Source organism: Oryctolagus cuniculus, chromosome 14 (assembly GCF_964237555.1).
Source record: "Oryctolagus cuniculus chromosome 14, mOryCun1.1, whole genome shotgun sequence".
NCBI lineage: Eukaryota > Metazoa > Chordata > Mammalia > Lagomorpha > Leporidae > Oryctolagus > Oryctolagus cuniculus.
The window spans coordinates 56,296,091-56,321,439 of NC_091445.1; the positions used below are offsets into that span (position 1 = coordinate 56,296,091).

General features: G+C 36.8%; 1 long non-coding RNA gene across 1 annotated transcript in view; it reads right to left on the reverse strand.

The window, feature by feature from the left end:
• The window catches only part of LOC127492758 (uncharacterized), a 29,371-nt gene extending 7,383 nt beyond the window's left edge, over positions 1 to 21,988 (reverse strand). Inside the window, exons 1-2 of the long non-coding RNA XR_007922489.2 lie at positions 21,847 to 21,988; positions 20,167 to 20,254 (exon numbers count right to left, since the gene is read on the reverse strand). This is a non-coding gene — a long non-coding RNA (uncharacterized lncRNA). The remainder of the gene's footprint in view (positions 1 to 20,166; positions 20,255 to 21,846) is intronic.
• Between the last annotated feature and the right edge of the window lie 3,361 nt (positions 21,989 to 25,349).

Below are 25,349 nucleotides of genomic sequence, written 5' to 3' on the forward strand. Positions count from 1 at the left end.
GCGGAGACTCACTATGCTAATCCTCTGCTTGCAGTGCCGGCACCCTGGGTTCTAGTCCTAGTTGGTGCACCAGATTCTGTCCCAGTTGCTCCTCTTCCGGTCCAGCTCTCTGTTGTGGCCCAGGGGGCAGTGGAGGATGGCCCAAGTGCTTGGGCCCTGCACCCACATGGGAGACCAGGAGGAAGCACCCGGCTCATGGCTTCAGATCGGCGCAGCATAGGCCATAGTGGCCATTTGGGGAGTGAACCAATGGCAGGAAGACCTTTCTCTCTGTCTCTATTTCTCACTGTCTAACTCTGCCTGTTAAAAAAAAAAAAATAGAAAAGGGGAGAGGAACAGGGAGAAGGAGAGAAACTGTTCATTTTGTGTAATTTGCATCATCAGAGTTCCTTTCAGTTTTCTTTTCAGACATAGTGGGTATAGGAGCCTGAGATTTGAAGGCCCCTGCACTTTGTTTGGGTGGAAGTGGCTGTAGCAGGTTGAGGGTTTGAGAAATGGAATTGTGTTCTCTAAAATCAAAGCTAAAATCAGGAGCTAGATTTACTTTCCTTATACCATCTCAAATAGGAAGCAGAGTTAAGTCCAAATCCAGACAATTTAACAACTGTGTAAGCTTTGCCATTGCCACAAGCTTTAAATTATTTATGTCTTCCACTCCCCCGCCCCCTGGTGATTTTCCTTAAGACCCATAATAAGAAAACTGCCCTGTGCTTGTCTTTGGGATCAGCAATAAATGAGGATTCATTCCAGTCCACAGCATAGTTTGCAAAGAGGAGATCCCAGGTGAATGCATCAGTGATGGAGGATTTGGAGATGAGAGCGAACAGTCTACATAAGAGGACTTGCATTAGAGCAAAAAGGGAAGATAATTTAAACTTGAGAAGGCAATCTGTAGCTCAGCAGATACAAGAAAACTGAGGGCAGGATAAAGGTAAAAGATAAAGTGACAGAACTTTGAGTTCTGCATTTGATACCAGATCATTAGGATGCACTTCCACACCAGCTTTCCCCAATGTGGCTCTGGCTTTTAGGAAAATTAAACAGATTTTAAGTTATTGAAATGCAGCCGAATGCTAGAAATTAATGTTTTGAAATATAATAAAACCTAAGAATTTTTTTTAAATGTTAAAGTTGAGGAGCAGCCTCCTTTTTGTTTTTGTCCAAAGTGTGGTCACTGATTTTCCATCAGAGCTTGTACTGAGTAAACCTTTCAATGTTTAAATTACTTCCACCAATCCCTTTGTCCACTGTATATTTTGTACTATGTATATATTGCATATATATTACATACATTATATATATTATTTTGTCCGTGTCTGTGCAAACCCTATGAGAAGACATCTCCTGACTGTACACTTCAAGAACAAAATTATATTCTGCTTTTTCATGCTGCTATAGTAAAATACCTGAGAATAGGTAATGTGTAAAGAAAAGAAATTTATTTCCCCAGGGTCCTGGGACTAGGAAGTTCAAAACTGAGGTGACTGCAGATTTGGTGGTCTGGTCAAAGTAGTGTTCTACAGAGGGCAAGAGTGCTATGTTGTCTCATGGCAGAAGGCAGAAGGAAAAGAGGGAGGGGCACCCCTTTGAAGCCCTTTCATTAGAGCAGCTAATCCCATGCAGGATGGTGGGGTCACTTACATTCAGTACTTTCCAAAGGCAATGCATCCCTGTATTGTTGCTTTGGGGGATTAAGCGTCTTTCTTTTTTTCTTTTCTAAGATTTACTTTATTTATTTGAAAGAGTTACAGAGAGAGGTAGAAACAGAGAGAGAGGTCTTCCATCTGCTGGTTCACTCCCCAGATGGCTGCAATGGCTGGAGCTGTGCCGATCCCTTCTAAAGGCAGGAGCCAGGAGCTTCTTCCAGGTCTTTCCCACTGGTGCAGGGGCCCAAGGACTTGGGCCATCCTCCACTGCTTTCCCAGGCCACAGCAGAGAGCTAGATTGGAAGAGGAGCAGCCAGGACTCAAACCAGCGCCCATATGGCCAGGGCTTTAACTTGCTGTGCCACAGTACCAGCCCTAAGGGAGACTAAATTTCAACATGAATTTTGCAAGGGAACCAAAAAGACACATTCAAACCATTGCAGTTATCTGTCCAGACTCTAAGAATCTGTCACAAGTACAATAGTTTATAAAATGATTAGTCTTTGAAAGCGTAAAAGAGGAGAAATTGAGGGAAAGGGTCCTACACACGCTAAACAGTAATGGGAACAAAGTGAAACCTGGACATCGATAGAGAAATCACATGACACATGGGCTTTCAAGGAGTGTGGGGAAATAGACTGCATGTGTGCACAGAGGTGTGGGGACCTACAAGGCCAGGAGAGAGGCTGGAAGATCTCTCCTATGGCCATCTGCAGATTAATTGCTTTGATTTTGGACTATCTACCTCTAGACTTGAGAAGACAAAATAGTATTTAAGCTAGTCAATGCATGGTGTTTGGTTATGGCAGCCCTAGCAAATGGATGCAGATTTTACAATATGATTTTCTTATATGCAGATAATAGTGTGTGGAGTTTAATGTGTCTGGAAGAGAGAATTGCTTCTATAAAACACAGACCTGCATTTTCTATCTGAAAGGTAAAGTAGAGCTCAATTTTAAGCCTATGTGTGGAATCCTAAAGAGGAAAATCTACTTGGTGAGTGGTTGCTGTTCTCTACCAAGATTTAAGTTCAATTATAGTAAAACCATGTTTGTTTGCACTAGAATGAACTGTTTAAACAAGCTGATAAATTTTTGGAAACACAGGAAGGAAAGATGTTTTGTTTGCTTTTATTTCCACATTAATTTTAGTACTGACAAAGGATGAAGAAGTGATAGCCTTGGAGACCACTAAAATCATTTCATTCACAAAATGGGTGTTTTATGAGGAAGTGCACTGCAGATTGCTCCTCTGTCGGGGGTTGCTTGGGGCTCAGCAGATGGCCACTGGAGTTTGAAAACATCTGTTCTCTTTCTCTCCTTTAGTCTGTCCAGAATCCATGAAATGTAAGGGCTTGCATGTAATAAGGCTGCCTACCAAGATGCTGTTACCTCCAGGAAGAAGAACCAGGAAGCAGGGAAGTTGATAAATGTGATATAAAATTGTCTATGTGTGAAAACACTTGCTCTAAGAAGTAGTAGACACTATTATTGTGTACTGGACACAGAATCTAGTGCAAGTTCATGAATTGACTGATGTTTGAGTTTACATAAAATATTCATAAATTCAAACTTATTTGCACTTAAGAAAAGAGTCTAGATTAAAAAATCTATTTATTTCAAACTTTCTAATGTAAGCTCGGCTTATACACAGGTGTTTTAAAAAACAGCAGTGTGAACACTTGTGCAGCGTTAAATATCATTTTACATTTATTTATTTACTTATGCAGGTTTTTGAAAGGCAGAGAGACACAGACAGACAGTGGTCCTCCATCTGTTGCTTCACTCCCCAAATGCTTCCACCAGCTGGGACTGGGCCAGACTAATGCCAGGAGCCCAGCACTCAATCCGGGCCTCCCATTTGGATGGCAGGGATGCAAGTACTTAAGCATCATCTGCTGCCTCCCAGTGTGTGCATCAGCAAGAGGCTGGAATGGAGAGCAGAGCAGGAATCAAATTCAGGCATTCCTGAAAGGGATGTAGGTACCCTAATGGTTTAGCCACTGGGTCAAACTCCCATCTCCAAATATCTTTTAAAGCCAGAATTTCACTGGGATATAATTTTTAAACCAAAAACTACTGAACTGAAAATGTTAAGTAGCAGCTTGGCTTATATGATACAGTTAGGTATTACAGTTGACAACTGCAAAAATGACAGTTCTATCTTTGTAGGCATCACAATTTTTGAAATAAATAAAGATATGCCAAAAATAAGTGTAATGTAAAAATATTTAGTGATGTACACCTGGTTGGGTCATTCAATCAGTTGCAATGCTGGTGGATAGGGGATACTTCTTAGACTCACATGGACAGGGGAAGTCTCATGCAGAAGAGAAGGCTTTAAGTAAGTTCTCAGGGACAGATGGTGATAGGAAGGCAAGGCATAGGCATTCACTGTGAAATAATTATTTTTGAAAAAATAGAGTAGAGCTAGAATTCTACAGGATCAGGATGAGTTCAAATGCAATGGATATACCAGGTCAGTGGTTTTCAATCACTGTTAAGATTTTTCACCCAAAGATCTTTTGTTCATTTCTTTTTGTTTTAATGTCACATTTATATAAAATTTATGAATACAATGCAAAGAACACCTGTATACCCTTATCAACCTACCTACATTCTTTTTTTTTCTGTTTTTCTTTAATGTGTTCTTTCTTCCTTCATCTGCTTGTGTGTCTGAGCTATGTAACTGTTCAGTAGATCCTTGTGTCATCTCTCCATGATCCTCAGAGCACTTTAATATGTGGTACTATCAGGTGGCCCTGCTTGTATTTCTCTTTTCTTGGCTCAGTCTTCCTATCAGCCCATTCCTTATACATTTTATTTTATTTTATTTTATTCTTAGAAAACAAGATTAGGCACCAGGTACAGTCATACAGTCAATGCCTTCTCATATATTTGAATGCTACTTTTCTACAACTTTTTAAAAGTTTATGTTCATTGTATTTGAAAGGCACAGAGACAGAGAGACAGAAGAGAGTGATCTTTCTTTCACTGGTTCACTCTCCAAATGTTCACAACATGCAGGGTTGTGTCAGATCAAGTCAAGAGCTCAGGACTCCAACTGAGTCGCCCAATGGGTGGCAGGGACTCAAAAACATTTGAGCCATCATCTGCTGCCTTCCAGAGTATGCATTAACAAGAAGCGGAATTGGAGGAAGGGTATTGAGGACATTAACAGGATATGGTGCCATTGAGTACAGTCATCCCAAAGGGCAACTTAACCATTGTGCCAAATGCCCACTGCAATTTTTCCACAAAGTTATTGAAGGATCCTTGTGTGTGTGTGTGTGTGTGTGTGTGTATGTGTGTGTGTTTCCCTTTCAAAAAGTGAAAAATCTGATCCTCCTTAACCTCACAGTATTTACACATTTGATCAAACTTAGTAAACACAGAAAACAGTTTTAAAATTGATAATCTCTTCCACTAAAATAAAACAAATCTAGTAAACAGAGTCCAATATTTGTTTATTGTTTCCTTTTTTTATTCCTTTGAGATACAATTTAGTTAAAATGAAATAAGAAAAACTTAAGTACAAACTTTGACTGGATTTGACAAATGCATACACTGTTTTGCTTGATTTTGTTTACCTATATTATTGACAAAATAAGGAAATCCAATATAGGCACTCAATCTATGATGATGTTGATGTATTGTATTAAAGAATAAAAGGTATACACATGTAAAGAGCCAGTAGATAATTAAAAATGTACACAATGCATTCATTCATAGGCAAAGAAACTAGAAGTGAAAACAGAAATAAAACATAACTAAGATGTTCAATAAGTGAGAGAAATATCACTTGCTTCAAGGAAGACAAGGTAAATGCAAGTTTATATACAACCTGAAAACAACTGTGATTTTTAAATCCCTAATATCCTTGATGATTGACAGTAAAGAATTTAGAGGATGAGGGGGCATTAAGGCAAGAATAAGACACTGGAATGGAAAGATAGTGACTATAAAATGTTAATGCTTAGATATTTGTTATTTAAAAAGACTGGTATGATTTGAAGTTTAAAATGACAGTATAAGGGTTAAGTGGTTATCTCTCTGCTTAATACTTGTTTACCTGTTTGATGAAATCAGAAGTTACAAGAATGAGAGCTGTGGCATCCAGAAACCAGGACAGAAACCAGTGAACATTAGTGGAGAAACTGACCATTACTGGTAGTGCAAATGCCTTTTGGCCTGAGGCTATAGGGTAGGGAAAGGGAGGGAGACTGGATAACAGAGAATAAGAACAGATCATTTCAGATGGGTTTGAATGTTCAGAGAATACTGTGAGTTCATCTACTGGAGTGAACTGAGTGAAAATGAAACAGAGGAATGGGGGAGTTTTGGGACATGTACTGTGGAAGTATCTCCGAAGAAGATTGGAAGCATTAAAATTAAGTATCTAAACAGATATTAGGACAGCATTTTTCTCTTTTTATTTATTTTTTTATTTTTATTTTTTTGATAGGCAGAGTGGACAGTGAGAGAGAGAGAGACAGAGAGAAAGGTCTTCCTTTGCCGTTGGTTCACCCTCCAATGGCCGCCACGGCCAGAGCGCTGCGGCCGGCACACCGCGCTGATCCGATGGCATTAGCCAGGTACTTCTCCTGGTCTCCCATGGGGTGCAGGGCCCAAGGACTTGGGCCATCCTCCACTGTACTCCCTGGCCACAGCAGAGAGCTGGCCTGGAAGAGGGGCAACCGGGACAGAATCCGGCACCCCGACCGGGACTAGAACCCGGTGTGCTGGCGCCGCAAGGTGGAGGATTAGCCTAGTGAGCCGCGGCGCCGGCCGTATTTTTCTCATAGTAAGAGCTCAAGTTCAAAATGTTGATGTTCTCAATGATATTCACAAATAAAAACTCTGTATAATGAGAAAAGAACTCTATCATGCAGTGAATTATCCATATCCTAGAAAGTGGTGGATTTCCATTCTTTTTCTTCCTTGATTTCATACTTACAACTAAATAAAAAAGAGAGAGAGCAAAAAGGTTTCTACATAATCAACGCTATCACTAATTACACAAGCTAATTTTTAGAAACACTTCACTTGAGAATAATTACTGTGAAATATATTTCCCATATTATTCCTAAATCTTTTTTTCTTATCCTTATTTATCATTTGCTAATTATTAAGGATTAAATATGCAAATAATATATGAGATAATCAAAATGAAGACATTTCCAATCTGTTGAAGCATCTCTTTAAAGACTATCATCCATGGGTAGAGAATAATGACAAGTCATGGTAATAATGAAATACATAAATAAAAATATTCATACAAAAATTTAGATTTTCATAATTAAAACTTTATATACATCCAATTCTGCAAAATATCTTCAATTAAATGTACTACTAAAGTTCAGTTGGTATGGGGTCACTATCCTTGGTACCATCCTCTATATTGGCCAGATTTGTTAGGCTGAAATAAATTTTAATAGAAATTATTTTCATTTAAATGCTCAAAACTGACTATATGTAAAATATTTATCATTTGCTAAGGAAGGTATACTTTTGTGACTTATCATAGTATACATATGGCTGAACAGAATCAGAAATGATAGTGTTTGATTATCCTCCATTTTTTAAGAACAAAGATTTAGAAACTGAGTTTTAGAGAATGAAGTAAGTAAAACTCTTCAGAGTTTAAATAAAAAACAAAGGGCAAGTGTTTGGCACAGTGGTTAACTCATTGCTTAGGATTTCCCCATCTCACAATGTAAGGCTGGTTTGCGTCTGGTGCCTCCACTTCCAAACCGGCTTCTTGGTAATGTACACCCTGGAGGCAACAGATGGTATGCAGTCCTCACTACTGCAAGCATTTGGTGAGTGACCCATTGAATAGAAGATATCTCTCTCTCTCTCTCTCTCTCTCTCTCTCTCTTTCTCTCTTACTCTCTTGCTCTCACTCTTTATCTCTTTTTCAAATAAAACAAAATGAACAAAAATTATTATTAAAATTTATTTACATATTTTATTTAAAAAGCAGGCACACAGAGAGGGAAGCAGCTGCAAAAACACAGAAATATTCCATCCTGGTAAACTCCTTGATAGCGCATAAAGGCAAGGGTTAGGGACAGGCTGAAGCCAGGAGCCAGGAACTCAGTCTGGGTCTCATGTGGGTGGCAGGGACCCAAGTACTTGCTGGCTCTCAGGGTGTGCATTAACAGGAAACTGCAATCAAATGCAGAAAAAAGAACTTGTACTTAGGCACTCTGATATGGAATATCAGTATCCCAAGTGATATCTTAACCACTGAACCAAATGCCACCTGCCAGTGTCAACATTAAATATTGCAGTTGTTGGTAGAGAATCTTTTTAAGAATATTTTATTTGAAAAGTAAGAGTTACAGAGAGAGAGAGAGAGAGAGAGAGAGAGAGAGAGAGAGAGAGAAAGAGATATCTTCCATCTACTAATTCACTCCTGAAATGGCCTCACCAGCCAGGGCTGAGCCAGGCCAAAGCTAAGAGACAAGAATTCTGTCTGGGTCTCCAACATGGGTGCAGGGGCCCAAGCACCTGGGCCATCTTCTGCCACATTCCCAAGACCACTATCAGGTAGCTGGATTGGAAGCCAAGGGGCTGGGACTTGAACAGGCGCCCATATGCAATGCCAGCAATGCAGGCAGTGGCCTAAGCCACTGTTGCACAACACCAGCCCTGAGAATCTTGAATTATTCCAGTTGATCAAATCTGAACTGGGATTACGTCGTAATCTATAACATTAAAAAGCAAAATATATGAAAATTATCTTTTTCTAATCTTTAATTTCTTCATTTTGTTATTTTTCCTATAAGATTTTTTTTGTCTGCTTAATTTTCTAACTTATATCTCATGTATTATTTGTCTTATAACCCATTCTTATTTTGAGTTTCCTTTTACTTCTTTTCTTTTTCTCTCCTTTCTTGCCTCCCTACCTCCTCCCTCCTTCCTTCCCTCCCTCCTCCCCACTTCCTTGCTTCCTTCTTGGATCTTAGCTTTCTTTCTTAAATAAATGTCCATTTTTCTCCCTTTTCAATATCATTTATCTTTACATTGTGGCACATAAGCTTTGTTTTCTTTGCCTATCAAATGACTGCTGAAATCCCATGTTTTCCTTGGCAATTTATATTTCAGAATAAGACATTAAACTTCTCTTAGACTCTAAGTCCACTGAAGACCAGCTGCACTGCCATGTCACTGACTGAATGACTCAAGAATACACAATAACAGTAATAAGTTTGTCATTATTTCTGTCATACTAAATATTGAACAGTAGAATAAGTGCTTGGTATGCAACCGTTTATATCACACCATCTTAGTTTCTTGATCCTTCATGGAATTAAGAAAGGCCAAGTAATGTAGTTCCAATGTAATGCTAAAGAATGTATTCTATTATTTCCAATGGATGACAAGTGAAGTCAGTACAAATAACTTAGGTAGATATTTTCTTTGAATATTGGTAAGGCCTAAAGCTTTTATAATACTCCCTTTGTTTTATAAACATTCAGATATTAATAATAGTTAGCTTAGTAAAAAGCAGCCCATGGAATAACATATGCAATGCAAAATCAAGGAAAGAGTAGTAGAAATGACATGAACAAATAAATATGTAAATTCAGAAAGATGAAATATTATAACATAACAAAAGAGGTCATTTTTATCCTGTTTGAAAGTGGGCCTTTTTAGAAGTAGAATTAAGCCTCCTCACTCCTTTCTTGTTACATGTTCACCTGAAGTAAACTGAAGAAATTTGTGACCACAGAAATGAGTTTCTCCAGAAAGATCACCCATTTACATCATACACTCATCGTTCAGCTCCAGATCAATGCTTTCATTACTGAGAGCCTCTGTGACTTTCTGGAAGTAATAGTTCCTGGAATGGTGAGGCATTTTCCACTTGATATTGGTGGTAAACTACAATTTATGACCTATTTCTGTTGGCACAGTTAGCCCCATTTTTCCTTCCCAGCTTGTCCATTGTCTTGACCAGAAAGAATATGCTTTCACTGTTTAGCTAAGTCACATCTGAGAAGGTTGGCAGGGTTTATGAAGCACTTATGGAGCTCTTCCTCAGTTTTGCACACAAGGAATGAGTGGGTAACATTTGCTATGAATAAATCAATAAGACCGATGCACTAGAAATGCAGTTTGAAAAGGGCAGCAGCCTTCTAAAAGCTTTGGAATCTAACTTTTTTTAGAGAGACAGTTGGAAGTTTAAATTCACATAGTGATTTTACAGCCATTATCTTTTTCATGTTATAAAAGAACCGTAACTCACTAGGACTTACAGCAACAGTAATACTGTTTTCAAGAGATGAGGAAACGTAATAATTGCTCTTGAGCACTCAATGTTAGTTTTTGCTGTTAAAGAAAAAACCTATGTGTTTTATGAACTGTTTTGTGTTAATCTTAAATTAGTAGAAGCCCTACTATGTGACAAATACTGCAATAAAACTAAGAGAGTGGAACTATTTTTCATGTTGAAAATGCAATTGTATGCAACATAGACCCCCTTTAATAAAATCAGAGCATAAACAGTAGGTATTCCTACCCAATAACACATTCTTTTATGATGGAATAATAACCTCAAGATATTTACAAAGCAATAATCTGTGACAGTGATGGTATTATTTGGTTTATAACCCTTGTTCCTTATACAGCAATTCTAACTTGAAAAAATTTAGTTTTCAGGAATGTAATGTTTGCAGTTTTAGTAGCTATTAATAATAGTTAGCAATGGCATAACCCAAGCCCATAGAACGATTTTTAAGAGTTCTCTAGGAAAATAATTATCTTATTTTAAGAGCAGCAAAATAGTGATGCTGCAAGTCATAGAATCAATCCACTCAAAAAATAAAATAAATGAAAGCCACATTCTGAAGCAAGAAAAGATAGAGATACTGTTTCTAAAGCTTATCAGAGCTCCCAGAAAAGTTTATTCCTGCTCATAAAACTCTGCAAGAATTCCACAAAGACTAAGCAAGCATCCAGTTGGATTCAGCTGTCTCATTCCTTACTCATGAAAGTTTTGATTGAGATCTCTCTGTATGAGAGACTGATTTTAAATGGAAGATGATTCCAAGAGTTTAGAATTTTGTGTTTTATTTTGAGTTTTTCATTCTATATTTAGGGTTATTAGTAATAAAGTAAAGAGAGTTGATTTAAACATCAAGAAGAGTTTTTGCATGTTTATCTTTCAAAGATTTATTTAGGCAGTGGCATACTATATTTAAAAGAGATTCTGGGGGAATGAGACTTGTTGGGAAATTGAGATTAATGATATAGGACAACAATATTTCCTCTATGTTCTAGGAATGTTACAATATAAATGAAGAATCAGACAAGTGTAAACAGTAGATGAAAATAATCGTAATTGAAGACCACAGAGAATGGAGAAAGCTGTATCATATGTAACAGTTTTCAATGCATTTCTAGGGAACAGGCATTTCTTTCAAACCTTGAGAACACATAGTATTAATTGTGTGTAGTAAGATCAAATAATTAAAGATCAATGTTTTGTGTTATTGCAACAAAAATTTGTTTGGAGGGAGGAAAGATTAGTGATGAGGGGACAACTATATTGTACTTTCATCAGAAAATATTCCATGACATTTCTGATTAAAGATCTCTGTTCTACCACCAAAATTTCTTTTCCTTGCTATGTAATTGAACTTTTCCTTCTATTATTACTTAAGGAATTGATGAACGCTTTTCTGTATTCTTTTTTTTAATCTTTTTTTTTTTTTTGACAGGCAGAGTGGACAGTGTGAGAGAGAGAGAGAGAGAGACAGAGAGAAAGGTCCTCCTTCCATTGGTTCACCCTCCAATGGCCGCCACGGCCAGCGCGCTGCGCTGATCCGATGGCAGGAGCCAGGTGCTTCTCCTGGTCTCCCATGGGGTTCAGGGCCCAAGCACTTGGGCCATCCTCCACTGTCTTCCTGGGCCACAGCAGAGAGCTGGACTGGAAGAGGGCAACCGGGACAAAATCCTGCGCCCCGACCAGGGCTAGAATCCGGGGTCCCAGCGCCGCAGGTGGAGGATTAGCCTATTGAGCCGGATGTATTCTAAACGATTTGGTTTCCACTATTGGTAAGATGCTGGTATATTTAGCAATCAGAAGCTTGGTAAATAATGGAATAATATACATTGTCTGAAGTATAATCTTTGGGTATTTAATAACCCCAAGAATATATCCTAAGGATTCTATTAATATGTCTATTGCAGCAGAATAAGCATTTCAACATGGTAAAGATTTGCTGCTGATAACTGGATATCTTTTTTCATAATTGTATGACTATGAAAAATCCCAAATATTAAAAAAAATAATTCTGTTGACCGATGGAAGGCATCGTTTTTTTGCAATAAACATGATTTTTTTTGAAACACAGAATTAATTTACATAATAAGTATTGCTAACCCAATGTCTCGTGATGTCATCATCTAGGTAAGAGACTTGGATTGAAATCCTGGCTTTTGGGGGCCGGTGCTGTGGTACAGCGTGTTAAAGCCCTGGCCTGAAGCACCAACATCCCATATGGACGCCGGTTCGAGTTCCAGCTGCACCTCTTCGGGTCCAATTCTCTGCTGTGGCCTGGGATAGCAGTAGAAGATGGCCCAAGTCCTCGGGCCCCTGCACCCAAGTGGGAGACCTGGAAGAATCTCCTGGCTCCTGGCTTTGGATTGGCGCAATTCCGGCCATTGCAGCCATCTGGGGAGTGAACCAGCAGATGGAAGACCTCTTTCTCTGTCTCTACCTCTCTCTGTAACTCTTTCAAATAAATAAAATAAATCTTAAAAAAAAAAAAAAAAAAAGAAATCCTGGCTTTTGGCTTTCGCCTGGCCTAACCTAGCTGTTGTGGGCATTTGGAGAGATACCTAGGAGATAGATGCACTATGTGTATGTGTATGTGTGTGTGTGTGTATGTGTGTGTGTTCATCTCTGTAATTCAAAAAAGAAAAAGAAAAAAATAAATCAAGTAAGTAATATCAGATTAAAAATTCCTAGTAGTTTCTTGTGCTTCTTTGTATTTCATTGGTGTCATTTGTAATGTCTCCTTTTCACCTCTAATTTTATAAATTTGAGTTTTTTCCCTTTTTTTCTTTGGTAATCTGGCTAGAGGTTTATCTATCTTGTTTATCTTCTCAAAAACCGTTCTTGTTTTGTTAATCTTTTGTATTCTTTTAGTCTCAATTGCATTTATTTCTATCATAAACCTTATTATTTCTTGCCTCCTGCTGAGTTTGTGTTTTTTTTTCTTGTTTTTCTAACTCTTCAAGACGTATCATTAAATCTTTAATTTGAGACATTTCACTTTTTTTTAATTCAAACACTTAATTCTATAAACTTCCCACTAATACTGCTTTTGCTGTGTTCCACAGGTTTGGTATGTTGTGCTTTCATTTTCATTTATTTCACAAAGTTTTTCATTTCCTTTTTAATTTCTTCAATGACCCCATTGCTCATTCAGTAGCATGTCACTTTATTTCCAAGTATTTCCAAGTGTTCTATTGTTCTTCCTGTTGTCGATTTCTAGCTTTCTTTCTTTATGATCTAAGACACATGGTATGATACCAATCTTTTTAAATTTGCTGAGACTTGATTTGTGGCCTAATGTGTTATCTATTTAGAAAATGTCCCATGTGCTGGATTCATATAACCTACAAAGATTAAATCAAGGAGATAGAGATAATCTAAGCAGACTCATAATGAGCAATGAGATTGAAGCAGTAATCAAAAGTCTTCCACCAAAGAAAAGTCTGAGAACTGAAGGCATTTCTACTAAATTCCATAAGACATTCAAAGAGGAAGTAACTCGAATACCCTTCAAGCTATTCCAAAATATTTAACAGAGGCCGGTGCTGCGGCTCACTAGGCTAATCCCCCGCCTGCGGCACTGGCACCCAGGGTTGTAGTCACAGTCGGGGCACCGGATTCTGTCCCGGTTGCTCCTCTTCCAGTCCAGCTCTCTGCTGTGGCATGGGAAGGCAGTAGAGGATGAGGATGACCCAGGTGCTTGGGCACTGCACCCGCGTGGGAGACCAGAAGGAAGCACCTGGTTCCTGGCTTTGGATCAGCGCAGCGCGCAGGCCGTAGTGACCATTTGGGGAGTGAACCAACGGAAGGAAGATCTTTATCTCTGTCTCTCTCTCTCTCTCACTGTCTATAACTCTCTCTCCCACTGTCTAACTCTGCCTGGTTAAAAAAAAATATTGAACAGAATGAAATTCTGCCAAAATCTTTTTATGAGGTCAGCAATACTTTGATACCAAAATCAAAGACACAACACAAAAACTGCAGACCTATATCCATAATGAACATAGATGTAAAGATTCTCAACAAAATACTAGCAAACTTAATCCAAAACCACATTGAAAAGACCATAAGTGGGATTTATCAGAAATGCAAGGGTGTTTCAACATTTGCAACTCAATAAGCATCACAAATCACAACAATAGAATGAAGAACAAAAAACATATGGTCATCTCAATAGATGCAGAGAAAGTATTTGATAAGATTCAACGCCCCTTCATGATAAAAATCCTCCAATTAGGTATAGAAAGAGCAACTCTCAAAATTATAAAGGCTGTATATCACTAACCAACAGCCAATATCATAACATATGGGGAAACCATGAATGCATTTCCTCTCAGAAGTGGAAATATACAAGGATGTCTACTCTCATCACTCTTTTTCAATACAGTATTGGAAGACTAAGCAAGAGGAATTAGGGAGGAGAATGAAATAAAGAGCATCAAAATTGGAAAAGAAGAAGTCAAATATCCATGTTTGCAGATGACTTGATATTGTACATGAAAAAGCCTAAACACTTCACCAAAAAGCTATTAGAATTGATAAACTAATTCAGTAATGTTGCAAATTTCAAAATAAGCGTACAAAAATAGTAGCTTTTTGTATGCTAATAGAGAAATCACAGAAAGAGAAGTCAAGAAAGAAACCCCATTCACAATAGCCAATAAATAAATAAATAAATAAATATTGAGAAATAAATTTAACCAAAAGACTGAAAGAGCTTTACAATGAAAATTATCAAAATTTGATGAAAGAAATCAAGAACAAAAAAAAAATGGAAAGATACTCCTTGCTCATGGATTGGAAGAATCAATATTATCAAAATCCCTATCCTACCTAAAGCAATGAAGATTCAATGCAAACTTTATCAAAATTCTAAAGGCATTTTTTTACAGAGTTAGAAAAAATGAATATAAAATTCATATGGAATCCCAAAAGATGCTGAATAACCATAGCAATCCCCAGCAAGAAAAATTGATCTGGAGGCATCAGAATACCTGATTCAAATCCTATTACAAGACTATCATAATTAATACAGCTCGGTATTGGTATAACAAGTGAAACAGATAATTGGAGCAGAATTGAGAACCCAGCAATTTTTTAAGATTTATTTATTTAATTTGAAAAGCAGAGAGGCAGAGAGAAGGAGCGTCATTCCATCTAATGGTTCATTCCCCAAATCATCTCAATGGCAGGAGCCGGGCTGGTCTGAAGCCAGGAACTTGGAGCTTTTTCTGGGTTTCGCACATGAGTACAGGGGCCCAAGTATTTGAGCCATCCTCCAATCCTCCATTGCTTTCCCAGGCACATTAGTAGGGAGGTAGGATGTTAGTGGAGCAGCTGGGACTTGAACTGGCACCCACATGGGATGCTGGCACGACAGATGGCAGCATTACCTACTATGCTACAGTGCCAGACCCAAGAGCCCAGAAATTAATCCACATAGAAACAGACTCTTGACAAATGTTCTCAGCCCACACAGTGGAGTAACAATAATCTCTTCAACAAATGGTGCTGGCAAAACTGGATGTATATATGTAGAAGAATGGAATTGGATCCATACCTCTCACCATATACAAAATTCAACTCAAGATAGATCAAATACCTAAATTTAAGACCTGAGACTATGAAGTTGCTGGAAGAAAATGTAGGGGAAACAATCCAAGACACTGGTGTAAGGAACAACTTTTTGAAAAAAAAAAAAAGAAAAGAAAAAAAAAAGCACAGGCAATAAAGGAAAACTAAACAAATAGTACTATATGTAACTCAGAAGTATTTGCACAGCAAAGAAAACAAAAAAGGAGTTGAGACATCTAATAGAATTGGAAAGATATTTACAATTACCTGACAAAGGATTAATATCCCTAATATACCTGCAACTTAAAAAACTCAACAATAAAAAAATCAACTATTCCAGTAGAGAAATAGGTAATGATTTCAATAGTAATTGCTCAAAAGAAGAAATACAAATGGCCAATAAATATATGAAAAAAAAAATGCTCAACATCACTAGCCATTAGGGAAATACAAATCAAAAACCACAGTGAGATATCACCTCACCCCTGTCAATATGGCCAAAATCCAAAACACAGAGAATAACCAATGCTGACAAGGATATAGACAAAGGGGAACTCTTACACACTGTTATTGGAAATGTAAATTAGTGTAGGCATTATGGAAAACAGTGTGGAGATTTCTTAAAAAGTAGAAATGTACTTGCCATTTGATCCAGTATTCCCCCTACTGGGTTTATATCCTAAAGTCCTGAACACAATGTATCCAAGAAATACTTGCACCACCATGGTTATAGAAGTGTTTCTAACAGCCAAAATTTGGAATCAACCACGGTGTCCATCATCAGATGAATGGATGAAGAAAATGTGGTGTATATGCACAATGGAATGTAATTCAACTACAAAAAAAAAGAAATTCTACTATTTGCCACAAAATATATACAACTGAAGGACACCATGTTGAGTGTAATAAGCTGGACCCAGCAAAAAAACTAATACCACATGTTCTCCCTTATATGGGAGAAAAACAAAGAAACAAAGAAAGAAAAGGGAAAAAAGAAACAAAAAAGAAAGGAAAATAAGCAGAAATATATGTGAATATCAGTATTGCTGCAAATAGTTTGGTAAAATTTTGTTTCATAACTGTCAAACCAGTGGTTAAGAATGTTATAGTCCTACAGTTTTAATGATCTGTGACTACTTAAAATTTACTGTTTATGGGTGAAATAATCAGTTTTTCCATTCAATTACTGTTTATAGCCATTGTCTGAATTCACACTAAGATAGGGTCTTTTTTGATTTTTACTCCTTAAACTTCTTATTTGATGAAATGTTGAGCTTTTTACTATAATGTAGTCTTAAAATATGTTATCTCAAAAACTAAAAAAAGAAAAAAAAAGATGGAAAGGAAGATGCAAAATCACATTTAATCTGTTAAAAACTAAAGATTAAGATAAAAGAAAAATCTGAAAAATAATCCCTATTTCTTTTTCTTCCTCAACTCAAAATGTGTTCTAGTTGTGAATATAATATGGATGGTTAGTGAGGATCCACATACTTGTGAGCTCCTTAATTGTATTTTTAAAGAAAAGATGAAAGAATGAAGAAAATCATGACAAATAGACTGAAGGATTGGAGAATACATAGCTAGCACCTGTGTTCAAATTTATGCAGCTTTGTGATTGTCCACATATCCAGGTCCATTAGAAGGATGAGTTTCTGGTCTGGTTAATTGGGTAGTTTACTCAATGCAATGCAAATTATTGAGAGGAGGATCATTCACAGAATATATTTATATTTATTATTAGAAAAGTTGTGCTTGAGTCAACAGGAAACTTACAAGCTCTTCTGAAGGAGGAGCTTAATTCACTGGTTCTCAGCTTGGAAGATGTAGACTTGGGTTTTCTTGAGTTTGGGGATAAGTTCAAGAAAGCAAGGAGCATGATCTCATGGAATGGACATGTCGATAGATAGAGAGGAATATTCTTCACAATGATCAGGGCAAATGCATGTAGCAATGGGAACCTTTTTATGCCAAGAGCCATCTGAATATTTACAACATAATGTCCTAGTAATTATCAACTTAAATTTAACCTGCTATACATTCACTAAATTTTGAGTCCTTTCTGCAATTGCCTCGCAAAGCCAAAACAAATGATTTCATAGGCATTATATGGCCTCTAGGCTAGATGTTTCCCACCTAAAGACGGATATGATAGGAAGAATGTGTAAAATAAAAAATACTTTGCATTAATTACCAGTATAATAGGAATAATTTTCAAGAAATCATGAGAAAAGCTATTGAAGTGTAGAGAATATGTGTCAGGTAGAGATACTGCTGAAACATTAAGAAAAATTATTCTTTGGCTTTGAACTTGAAAGAATCCCAGAGATTTTGTGTTGGGGTTCCAGTAGAGGCCTGATAAAATGCAGCTGGGTTGCAAAGACTAAGTAGTGATGGATAAAGAGGAAGCAACAACAGAAGTTAGATCACTTTTCTAATAAATATGTCTGTGAAAGCAAGAGAGTTAACAGAATAAGTAGAAAATAACAGAATTGCAACAACAACAACAAAATGTGTGTGGATGGGTGGTGGTTGGGATGGGATGTTTGAGGTTTAATAAAGGTTAACCAAAATAATAATCTAAGTTTATAACTGTACATTAATAACATTATAACATAACATTGTGAAAAATAAGATATTTGTCACTAATTTACTAGTAAATATATACATATATATCATTTCTCTGTGATTTTTAAGTGAAAGCCAATTCTTATATGAATAATTTGAAATTATTATTTTAAAAAGCATTTATTTAGTTATTTAGTTATTTGGAAGGCAGAAGGAGAGAAAGAGAGGCAGAGAGAGTCCCCATCCACTGATTCATTTCCAAGATGCCTGCACTAGCATAGGCTGAGGTGAGGTCAGAGCAGGGAGCTGAGAACTCTATCCACATCCCTCACCTTGGTAGCAGGAATCCTCCCAGGGTGTGCATTACCAGAAGATGGCCTCAGGGACTACAGCAGGAGACCAGTCACAAGAACTCTGCTGTGGAATGCAGGCATCTTAACCACTAGGCTAAATGCCAATCCCTATTTTGAAAATTCTTCACAATTCTAGTAAAGAGGAATTCCTATTTAATCACAACAGTTACATCTTGAAAAGTCACATCATCGTATATTTATTGATATTCTTTAATAGTATTTTCCAGTGTAGGATGTGTACTTTTATGCATGTGCCCTTGATATATTTATAAATTAACTTGCCTTTTGAATATGGGAAATATATCCTATCACCTTGACTTCAGTGTCCTGAGTACTAATTTTGCACATACACAGCCACAGAATGCAAGCATGAAATATGCCCCTTTTCCCATCTAAAGTCAGAGAATGAAGGACTCAAACATCCTCTGAATCAGGCAGGTATGCAGGTATTCTTTTCCTTTGCAAGTACATTCTTTCTTAGTAAATACCAATTACTGTGATTTTATGGAAAAATCCTAATGTCTTTAAGGAAATATAAAATGCTTTGAAAAGTCATGTTTATGAAAAACAAAATGTTGATACAGACACATTTAAACATTTATAAAAATATTATAAAAATATTGTGATCCATGCCACTTAGTGTTTTTTTTTAACTCAAGAAACCACTAAACCAAATTTTGTGGAAATTATTACATTTTGTTTATCTATTTTTCCTCCACCTTATTAGGAAGTATTTTTTTTTTCATTTTTCCCCAGTATTTTTGGCATCTTCCACATTCTCTCCAGAAAGATCTAGAAATTCACCCAAGCCTACTGATTAAGGATAGGATGTGAGACCCTGTCTTGAGAACAGAAATATTACCTGCCCACTGAAAACTAAGCAAATAAGCTGAGTACCATGTCTTCATGCTCCAAAGAACAGTATGGAGGAGTCACAGCAGTGTTCCCTGAACTGCTCTCATGGGCTAAAAAACAAAAAGCATTGGTACCTCTGTTCTCTCAGCAAGGCATTGTTTGTGTTTTTTGTTTGTTTGTTTGCTTGCTTGCTTGCTTGCTTTTTGCCCCTGTAGGAGGAACACTCTTGATCTACATGGAGTTGTTCAGACACTGGTGACCTCAAGGAAATATGTTAAAATTTAAAAATACAACATTAGCTTTTACTGGTAAGTATCTGAGATTTGGCAAAACCCAAGCTGGTTCTTTGATCCTTAGCACTTGATCTCAAGATACTATCGCTGATGTCTTTGGAAATGTCAGGAAAGGAACCTGCACTCACTGCCCAAGACTGAGTCACAGCAGAGCTAAATCACGTAGGACTCAGAGGAGCAAAGCGGAAGGACAATAGACTTATTCAAATAAACTTACTAGGACGTCTTCTCTTCATTCATCACTCTACGTTCACCTTTGCTGCACTGCAACATGCCCTCCAAACAATAACCAGTGATGCTTTAAAGGCATGTGGGTGAGTTCTATCAGCCACCTACTCCGGGATGTGCAGGAGGCTCCAGGTTCCCGGCTCCCATATCTGATTGTGTCTGCTGCCACTGTCTCTTGTTCAGATTGACTTCTAGGATGATTTCAAATATCACACACACTCCTCCTCAATCCCTTTCTCCAGCTGATTCTCCTGCCTGGGACAATATTTTTTTCTAAAAAGTTTCATTCTCCTTGAAACCAGCCTAACTTCACTACGTAACATCACAGTGCTACATCTCAAGCTTAGTCTCCCTTACCTGCTTAACCTTTTCACAGCCTTAATCACTCTCCAATTTACGATGCAAAGTGGTCATTTTAGTCCTGTTTATTGCATGTCTCTTCACACTAGACTGCGAACAACATTAGGCATATTTGATTGCTTTGTTCAATTTTTAAATATTTTACTCATATAAAAGAACAGATTTAATGTATTACATAGATAAAATTCTAAGAACATTAACTATACTTTCCTCTCTTCCATCTCTCATTCTACTTCTTTTTGTAACTTTAATAACATAATTTCAATTAACTTTTTTTAAAGATTTTATTTGAAAAGTAGAGTTATAGACAGAGAGAGAGAGAGAGAGAGAGAGAGAGAGAGAGAGGGAGGGAGAAACAGGAAGAAAGGTCTTTCACTCTCTGGTTCATTCTCCTCCATTGGCCTCAACAGCCAGAGCCAGGCAAGTCTGAAGCTAGGAACCAGTAGCATCTTTCAGGTCTCCCGCTGCGGGGTGCCAGGGCCCAAGCCCTTGGGCAATCTTATACTGCTTTCCCAGGCCAAGCAAAGAGCTGGATTGGAAGAGGAGCAGTCAATACACGAACCGGCCCCCATATGGGATGCTGGAGCCAAGCGGAGGCTTAGCCCACTATTCCACGATGCCAGCCCCTAGATTAACCTTATAATCACAGGTTTAATACCCCACTAACCATCATATCTAACAAGTAGAAAGTAGAAAGACCACTGCTCCACAGTTATACAGACAAGGGCTATCAATAATAATCGTATCATAAGATGTCAGTTTCATTCATACACATTGGTTTTCTTATGTATTCTGTATTAACCAGCACATATCACGGAAAACATGATATTTGTCTTTTGGGGACTGACTTATCTCACCAAGCATAATGCTCTCCAGTTGCTTTGTTCAATTTTATAACACAGTGCTTACTAAACAGTCTGGCATGTAGTGAACACTTAATAAATATTTGATAAATGTATGACTAACTACAAAAATCAGACCATAATACTTTCCTCATAATGACATTTTCAAAATTAGCTATACAGGCTTGTTTGACACAGCACTGGACACAACTGTGATGATGGCTGTTATGGCACTGTTGTCAAAGCCATTGTCATGAATGAAGGACTCATAAGGAGTGTTTGGGAAGATAAACTTGGCAAGCTGTCAACTAATCACACACATGCACACACACACAATTTTGCAGACACACACACACTTCACACACTCACTCATGAAATCTCTGAGAAGCATGTGGAAACTTCATTTTAAAGTGAAATGACTCCTTCTGGTCTTTTGCCAGGCCTGAGTAAACAGTAGATCACCTTGTGATTAACAACTTGTGAAGTGGAAACTCTGAAAAAGACATCAGGCAGAATGTCACATTAGGAAGCAGTGCTGTGAGCAGAATCAAAGTCCAGAGCAGTGACTGTAGCTGGAAATCAAAGGATGATCAGAAAGATTTCATGATGAACACCTGTCCTCCAAGCACACATACACACACACACACACACACACACAGAGGCAGGGGGAGGGAGGGAGGGGAAGAGAGAGAGAGATCAGCATAAGACCTTTTTTATATATCTAGAGGAAAATACCTTCCACAAAAGCTATGCTCTTTTTTTGTAAGAAACTTTTTTTTTTTTTTTTTTTTTTTGCTTTACCAGTTATTTTTTCCCCAGCATGTAGTTGTTATACCTCTTTCCATTTACTGGTCAGCCCATTAGACAATTCCAAATTTTTTTTCTCACTTGTGATGGTCATTATTGATGTACCTTGACGCTCATAAAGTATATCTGAACAGCAAGAGAAAGTATGATTAAATCACAGTAGCAATCACCATGCCTTCACAGTTAAGATTTCAACTACTTAAGCATTCAATCTAATCTAATAAGATTAATTTTACTTTCACTTTAGTGCAGACAATCCATTAATGACAGGGAAGGAAGTTTTCATTTGGCTAATTACTTGAATGAGGGTCATCCATATCTATCATCGGAACCAGACAACTGAAGCTGCTGAGTCATGAAAATGAATGAATTCTGTGTGTGTGTGCATGTGAATCAGCTTGAAAGGGTGGGGCAAGCGCTGGGGTACAGCACCATGCAGGGAATTATAGATTATGCTAGGGCAGTAGCCCATTCTCATATACGGAAAACACTTATGTTTCAAATGTGTAATGTTTTGTCAGTGCTGCCTAATTCTGTTTATTTTTTCTAAAATTGAAAGGTAAATTAACCAGAGTTTCCTTCTTACACAATGACTTTTCTGACCATAGACATTATTTTCACAATTATTCTTTTAACAATTTTTGTGACATTTAAAATCTTTAAGTTTCTTCTGACTGAACTAAATAAGAAATCGCAGTCACTTATTATAGTTTAAGTCCAAATATTTTACATGGATTCCTTTAAATGTAATCTGTTTGCTCTTAGTGAGAGATGAATGATTAATAAGGACCTAAATTAACTAACAATGTGAAGCTGGAGTGTTTTAGGGAAATTCTACAATTCAATAAATTAGTTTTTATAATGAGGTCCTTTTTTAAAAGTGTGCAAAAAAGTGTCCCAAAATTTTAAAAAATCAGCTTTAAAACAGATTTTTTGCACATGAAACAAAAACTTACTATATGTGATTATTATTTTGTTTTTTCTATATAGCACTTTTGACAATAATACATGAAGATAAGAGGACACTTTGGCCTTTTAAGAAATCTATTTATTGAAATAGAAGTATAAACTTTCCTTGCTGAAATGTTCCATAAAACTTATAAAACAATACATCTTTTTTATTAGTCACTATTTTCCAGGATTTTGAAACAAATGCTCTCTTGTCTGATACATAACAAAATATTTTCTGATTACATTTTCCCTCCCTTTGCAAAGTTCCACTATTCAACATGTTTCAACAAAGCAATTTTAATTATTTTTCAGCTGTCTTTAAAATTGTAGAATCATTTCATGATGCCTATCAAAGAAAGCATAATTTTCTCAGCTGGAACTTGAAATATCTATAATGTCTAACATCTGTTAAATAGCAGGATTGTCTAGTTGGATAACTACAGTCCGTTGGGAAGATGTAGAAGCTGAGGTAGAAGCTGAACTAAATCCAGAATGTCATCATAACTAAGTGCTGGACTTTCAAAAGTGATGTGAATCTCCGCTAACCTCACGGAAGGAGGTAAAGTAGGTCTTGATCTGTACCAATGACATTTTAAATGGTGTATTATTTAAGAGAAGGATGGGGAAGGCACAGCTAACAGATGTCACCAAACATGATAAAGCAAAAGCATAATTTAATGAAAACAATTTTTCAATTCATTTGAAAGGTAATGAGACAAAGGGGAGATAAAAGGAGAGAGAATCAAAAAGTAAATTATTTTTAAATAAAACAATGACTATTCAGGTAAATAAATTTTACTTCCTCATATGCAGATTCAGAGCCTACCTAAATTTTATGACCCTTGTGATGAGAATTATGTACTTAGGTTATTTGGGGTACAGGAATATTGCTTATAATTGAGATGCTACTTGAGAATCCTGAATCCTATATTGGAGTATTTAGGATTGGGTCCTGGATTCTTGTCAGATTCCAGCTTCCCTATCATGCATACCTGTGAGGTTATGGCTAAAGAAGCTGGGTTGTTAGTACCCACGACAGAGACTGAGATCTAGTTCCATGCTCCTGACTTCAGCTTCGCCCAGCTCTGCCAGTTGTGGCATTCAGAAAGTGAACTGGTGGATGAAAGATTTTTGTCTGCCAACACCTCTGTCTCTCTCCCTCCTTTTATCTCTCTCTAATAAAATGAAATAATTATTAAATAAAATTTTAAAAATAATTTATCAGAAGCCCAGCGTCATAGTTTTCATTCCTTCTGAGAAAAACTTAGGAAATTTAACGAAAAACAATACACAATGCTTGAATTGAGTAAAGTCTTCACTGTAGTCTTTATTATCAAAGATACTATATGTGGAGCTAAAGGAGTTGCCAGAATGAGTATGTTTTTTTGTTTTTGTTTTTGTTTTTGTTTTTGCTTAATTAATTCTGTTAATCTGAAGAGAAGAGAGGAGCAAAAAGTACTTTTCCACCTAGGTAAATAATGATTTCTGGATTGACTCCATGTTAGAAATAGATACTTTGCAAAATAAAGGACAGAAAATAATTCCCTTGCAGCAAGGATTTTAACTCTTGGATTCCCAACCTACATATTGGCATGTACCAAACAGGTAATAGAAATTGTTTTAAGAAAATTTCATTGCCAAATCATAATCACACCTTCTCTACTTCATTAAACTAAAATAACATCATATAGACATACTGTACATGATACAGAATATTATAACTTAATTTGAAATTGAAAAATCATGGAAAAGATAAATATTCAATTACATTTTTAAACATTTTGTAATGCTTTCATTAGTAATAGAAAATGTGATCCATTTTCATCAATTCTGATGCTTAAAGTTAGATCCTATATTTCTGTGTTGCACAAATTTTCAGTTTGAATCTTTTATCTGGTGATAACATGTTTTTAATTAAGACTCATAACTTAAAATATCTTATGTAATAAAGTTATTTGAGGACTTGGAACGAATCTCTGCAAAACAGTGTTTTTCCTTTTTGAAGTTATTCATAGAATCTTGGCAATTCAGTTCTATCAAACACAGTTGAAAGAATCTTTTTTAATCTTACCCAACAAAATACAATTATAATTTTTATTAGCTTCATCAATATCTACTGAGAAATACAGTTTAATCAATGTTATTTTTGTTATTACATAAATATATATTGAAATACAAATTTAATCTCTGAACTTAAAAAAAATGAAGTCTCAGTGAGTTATCACTTGTAATACTGTATCCCATGTTGGAGTGCTGATTTCTATCCCATATTCTCCACTTCCGATCCAGCTTCCTACTAATGCACCTGGGAAGGCAGCAGAAGGTAGCTCAAGAGCTAGGGCCCCAGCCACCCATGTGTGAAACCAGGATTGAGTTTCTGGATTCTGGCTTTGATCTGGCCCAGATGTATCTATTGAGGCCATTTGGCAATGAACCAGATGATATAAGATCTCTCCCTTTTTCCCTGTCTCTCCCTATCTCTGTGTCACTCTTGTTCACAAATTAATAAATAAATACAAAACTCTAAACAATAAAAAAACATTTTAGGCACTGAAAATACTGTATAAATAAGGAAAAGTC